Source organism: Crotalus tigris, unplaced genomic scaffold (assembly GCF_016545835.1).
Source record: "Crotalus tigris isolate CLP2741 ecotype Arizona unplaced genomic scaffold, ASM1654583v1 scf7180000018783.1386937, whole genome shotgun sequence".
Lineage (NCBI taxonomy): Eukaryota > Metazoa > Chordata > Lepidosauria > Squamata > Viperidae > Crotalus > Crotalus tigris.
The window spans coordinates 743,493-749,771 of NW_024097198.1; positions in this window are offsets into that span (position 1 = coordinate 743,493).

Sequence of the window (6,279 nt, forward strand, 5' to 3'; positions counted from 1 at the left end):
TTTTTGGCATTACAGAAATCCTAAGCTTCTTCTTAATATTAAAGTGCTTTATTTAGGAGCGTTTCAAACACATTCCATCCAGAGCAATAGGAACCAAATGCTGAAATGGTCCTTATAACAAAGAAACCATTTGTTTAGACATAGGTGATGATGGCAGCATGTGATTTGCACTCTGGGGGGCAGGAGGAAAACCCACGTCCAATTCTTGAAATATTTGCTTCTTAATTTGCAAAAGGAACGCCAAGGAACAGAACCAAATTTGCAAAACCCCAGTGGACCTTTGCCATACCTGCAGATTAAGATTATTATGCTTGCCAAAAACAAAGTAAGGAGAAACTCTTGTTGTTGTTGTTGTTGTTGTTGTTGTTGTTGTTGTTGTTAAAATAGATTTCTAGCCTCACTTTCCCCAAAGAGGAAAAGGAAAAAAAAAATCAAAACTATGCGGGCATATGTTTGCGTTTATATGTGCTTTGTGAAATCTCAACACCGTCCTTTTCTCTTCATACTTCATGAAATTCTAAACTCCATTATATGCAGATGGAGGGCAGATGAAAAAGTGAGAAACAGCAGATGCTCTGTTGTTCATCTGTCAGCGATGAACTTCGTTGAATTTCGTTGCTGTCTTGCCTCTTGACCGCACCATCCAGCTTACCCTTACATAAGCAACCTTAAACTAATCCTGCTGTGGATTATTTTTAACAATATTTTTAAGAAAGGAACATAATTCCCGTTACTAGCGATGGCGTCAAAATTCAGACCTGGAAGAACTCTAGAAATTAATATAAGGAGCCAAAGTTGGGTTTGGCTCTTGATGGGCTGAGTCTACCAAAACGTTTCTCCAACCAGCTGTTTTCTTCACACACCCCATTTCTTTTTCCTATCTCATCCTGACTGCCAGCTATGGGTCAGAAGGTCTCCCTATTAAAATTTCAGCATCGATTCTACAGTATTTGTAGATAGCTTATTGCAGGGGTCTCCAAACTTGGCAACTTTAGGACTTGTAAACTTCAACTCCCAGAATTCCCCAGCCAGCATGGATTCAGTAATTCTCCATGGAGTAGAGTGATTCTCTATGGATTCATCAGTTACATGTCAGAGAAAACTTACACCAAGTGGGGTAGATAGGACCTTATTTTTTTATTATTAGTTTATTACTAGAATAACCAATGGAAGAGACTGGATAGTCATTTGTCTGGAATGGTAGAGGGTCTCCTGCTTCAGCAGGGGGTTAGAACATAGAACATAAGAGTTGGAAGGGACCTTGGAGGTCTTCTAGTCCAACTCCCTGCACAAGCAGGAGACCCTATACCATTTCAGATAAATGGTTGTCCAGTCTCTTCTTGAAAGCCTCGAGTGATGGAGCACCCACAACTTCTGAAGGCAAGCTGTTCCATTGGTTGATTGCTCTCACCATTGGGTTGAACTAAAAGACCACCAAGGTCCCTTCCAATTCTATAATTCTGAGTAGTTTTTTTCTTCTTCTTCTCCATTTTGCTCTCTGCTAGGGTGGAAATGTTTATTCTGAAAGTGTCTTGAAATGGGAAATGCAACATTAACAGCTCCAGGATGTCTTTTAAAATCCAGACAGATTCAAACACGAATGATTCAAAATGTCTGTGTGTCTAGTTCAGCTTTCTCTTCTGGTTGTTTTCTATTTTTTTCCTGATTTTCTTGTGGGATGAGGCTGGTGAAAATGGAAGAAACACTGAAATAACATGAGAAGGTTCAAACCTGAAGAAGCTTACAACAGAGGGAAAATGACCTTTTTTTCTTTTTAAAAAAATTCCCTTCTATACAAACAGTCTACCTGCTAACTTTCATTCTTATTTAATTTTATTTCTACAGCTGTCCATCTCAAACAAGTGACACTGGGTGGTGAGCATTCAACAATTACTTGTTAGGCCGGTGCAAATCATCTCTTTTCTGATTTATTGAATCACTTCACAAAATACACACCCACGTGCACAGAGAGGTTTTCGAAATATGCAAAACAAGTGGGTTGAATGGGTTTAAAGTATCTGATTCCATCTGACGCTCCTAAGCCCTTGAATCTGGAAAACCCACATGTCTATTGGCGTGTGTGAATTTACACTAGAGACCAACCTGGACTTAGAACAGATCTGAGCAAATTGACCTCTCTGCCTCCAAAATCAAATTATGAAATTTTAAGATGATGCAGACCTTGCTCTTAGGGACCGAAAATAGTTCTATTCCCATTGCATGAACAAAAAAAAAAGTTGGCTTGGAAAATATTATTTTTTCAAGATAAAGATGTTGTACAATAGCTTAGCGATGACAAACTCAATTGGGCTGGATATCTTTATTCCTCCATGAACAGATTGTCACTATCTATTTGTCTGAATTGCCTTCTAACGCTGCGTTCCTGCAGACTAGTGGTAGCCAGTAATTTATTATTATTTTTTTAAAAAAAGAAAAAGGAACCAAAACTCTGTATAACTTCCAAAAGCTGCTTGTGTTTATTAGCTGTCAAGTTAACCCTCTTGGAATTTGAATTCAGAGTAAGCGTCGGCTTTCAAACTCAAGACTGGATGCAAAAGTTACACAAGGTCAGATCTCACCCTCTGCCGTGTCTTCCCAAATCTCAGATGTTGCCTTCGAGATCTCCACGCTCATCGGAAAGTAAATATGCTCCATTAGGTCCTCAAATTGGAACCAGATTGTCTGTCGCAGTTGGTGAGTGGCGCCCAATTTTACGAACTTTTTTTTTTTGCTGTGGTCATTAAGGGAATCGTGCAGTTGTTAAGTGAATTTGGCTTCCCCCACTGAGTTTGCTTGTGGGAAGCTGGCTAAGAAGTTGCAAATAGCAATCATGTGATGCCAAGGAGACTGAAACTGTCATAAGTACATGCCAGTTGCAAGCACTCTAATTCTGATCATGTGACCCTGGGGATGCTTTAACAGTCATAAATGTGAGGACCAGTATATAAGTCACTTTTTTCATCACCTTCATAGCTTTCAACGGTCACTAACTGGATGCTTGTCAGTTGTAAGGACATTGTCTCAAAGCAACATGCAGCTTGCAAAGTAACACCCAAAGCTTCAGGTGGTTCTGAAGTTTTTATTTCCACAAATGTCATAACACAAAATAATAAGACACTGGTTTCTTTTACCAGATAGATAACTGGTTGGGGAAAATATATTTATCAAAAGGAAAAAAACAATCACTCTGCCCATTAAAATGCTCGTGCAAGCCCTTTACAGAACATTTCTTTTTTTTTTTTTTTACAGAGGACACAGTAAAAAATACATCATTTTTCATAGAAAAAAAAGCAAATATACAAAAACTGCAGGCTTGTGCTGCCTGCAGATATGATCTATGCAGATCTATATATGCCTTAAAAGAGATAAATTTTAACGCAGGGGGGAAATTCTTTCCCTCTGTCGAGTTGTTGTGTATCTGGTGGCACCCATAAATATATTTTCGATAAACATGAAAATGCCCGTGTTTTATTCATCTCCTGTTACTTCGTCTCTCAATAGATGTTGCTTATTAGGCCTGTGTAAATCATCTCTCTCTGATTTATTGAGCCATTTCATGAAATACACATACACACATTTTGGAAAAATTCCAAACAAATGGCCCGAATCATCGGATTCCACTGGATGTTTCTAAACCCATGAATCTAGGAAAAAAATCAAGACTCACACCTCTGTTGGCTTGCGTGAATTCACACATTAGAGACCAATCTGGATGGACGACAAATCTGAGCAATCTGATCTCTTTGCCTCCATTTCAAAACTGTTCTCCAGAAGTAGAGGAATCTTGTTTGGAAATGGAAACCTAACTATGTTCTTAAGCATCTTTGATAACCAACATATCTCAAAGGTGAGCTACGTCTTAATAACTGGAGATTACCTTGCATTTGTGATCTTTCTTGGGTATCTGAGGGGTGCAGTGGTTAGGGTGATGACACTGCATAAGGGGATGTTACCTTCTCCCCCCTCCCCATTATTTCTGCATATGTTTTGCATTTAGAAGCCTACCCCACCTGATGCCTCAAGAAACATGTGATACCTCAGAAATGTGATTTCATTTCCTGACACTTTGCCAAAATTCTCAGGACCATAAAGAGAAGATCTTAATGTAGCATTTAGAGTATATCACGTCTTAGCTCTCTCTAAGCAGTTGACAGAGTCAGCATGTTGCCCCCAACAATCTGGGTCCTCATTTTACGAAAGGATGGAAGGCTGAGTCAACCTTGAGCAGGTCAGGATCGAACTGCTGGCAGTGTGAGCAGAGTTAGCCTGCAATACTGCATTCTAACCACTGCACCACCAGGGCTCTTGGTAAAACAACATGCATACACACTAACTCTCCTCTTTCACCCCTGATAAATAAGATTAAATGGAGAATGGACCATCCCAGCCAACCACTCATCTCAGTAGGAGTCCTACTTGTGACTATGGCTGATTTCTACCCCCTCACCCCCCACCCAGACACAATGGTTAAAAAAAAAAACCCCAAAAAACAAATAAGAGCAAATAAACTAGTTCCTCCTGGGTGAATTTGTGAACAGATGTAAAATTAAAAACATCTTCCTATTCTTATTTAGCACCACCTTAGCACCATAGTTGGCAAGTAACCCTTTGGGTTTTAAAAGTCAAAACAATTATGAAAGGTTGTGGGTCGGGGTACAGAAAGACTTGAAGAACTGGGAAAAGCTGCAATTATCCCTCATGGGAAGAATTGCAGTGATAAAAATGAATATTCTACCCAAGTTTCTTTTTTTGTTTCAAATGTTACCAATTTTGAAAAATGAGATTAATTTAAATGAGTGGCAGAAGGGTCTCAATAAATTTATTTGGGCAGGGAAAAAACCAAGGGTTAAGTTCAAAATTATGCAAGACTTCCGTGAGAGGGGTGGACTCAAGGTACCAAATTTGAAATTATATTATGATGCGGTGGTTTTAACATTAATTAGTGACTGGGTAAATTTGACAAATTCTGAGATACTTTATCTAGAGGGATGGGATTTACTTTATGGGTGGCATGCCTATTTAATATTTAATAAAAAAATAGATTGGGCTTTTAAAACTCATATTTTAAGAATTTCTTTACTTAGGATTTGGAGAAAATATTATAAAAGTGATTTTAAAGTACCATTATGGGCTATACCTTGGCATGCGATAGAAGGAATAAAAAGAGGGGTTAAAATGGACATGGTGTCTTATAGACAGTTACTTAAATGGGATGGACAAAACTGGCAATTAAAATCACGGGAAGAATTAGTACAAGAAAATTTTACTTATTCTTGGTTCCAATATAGGCAACTACTAGATAGATGGAAGATGGATTGCAAGGTGGGTTTTCTTAGAGAAGATGAAAATCTTATTAAGCAACTGAAGGATCAAAGACAAACCCACATTAAGAGAATTTATGGGGTTTTAGTTGAATTGGACTCAGAAACGGAACTAATTAAAGATTGTATGATTAGATGGGCGCAGAACTTTGGTGAGCCAGTTTCATTGGACACTTGGGAAACTATTTGGGTGAGAAATGTCAAATTTACTCAAGCACAGAATTTAAGGGAGAATTTTTATAAAATGTTTTATAGATGGCACCTTGATCCACAAAAAATGTCTTATATGTACCCTGACGTGCAACCTAAATGCTGGAGATGTGGTTACAAGGAGGCTTCTTATTATCATATTTGGTGGTCATGCAGAGAGATAAAAGCATTTTGGATCAAAATATGGTGGAATATCCAGAGAATTTTTAGAAGGAGGGTAAAATTCACTCCGCAATTATTTTTGTTAGGTATTGTTACAGATTGTGATACAAAGGAGGTTGTATTGATGTTAAACTTGATCACAGCCGCGAGGCTGTTAGTTGGACAATATTGGAAGAAGGAATCTTTGCCTACATTGCAGGAATGGTTTTTTAAAGTAGCTTATTGGCGGAAATGGCAAAGATTTCGGCTTTCTTAAAGCAACAAACGCAAGAGAAGTTTTTTGCTATCTGGGACAAATGGATAAAATTTATACAATTTAGATTGGGTATACAAAAATATTATATAGCCTTTTCATAAGTTTTATTTTTATATATATTATAGATATCTTTTTTATATATATAAATATAGAGTTTTTAATTTAATTTTTATTTTTTTTTTATTATTTCTTAAGCCTATATTCTGCTCTGGGAAGCTCAGGGGGGGGGAAGGGAGGGTTTTTGGGAGGGGTGTGGGGTGGGGGTTTTTTTTTTTATATGTATTGTTTAATTTTTTTTTCTCTTTTGTATATGTTGTTTTTTGTTCTGTA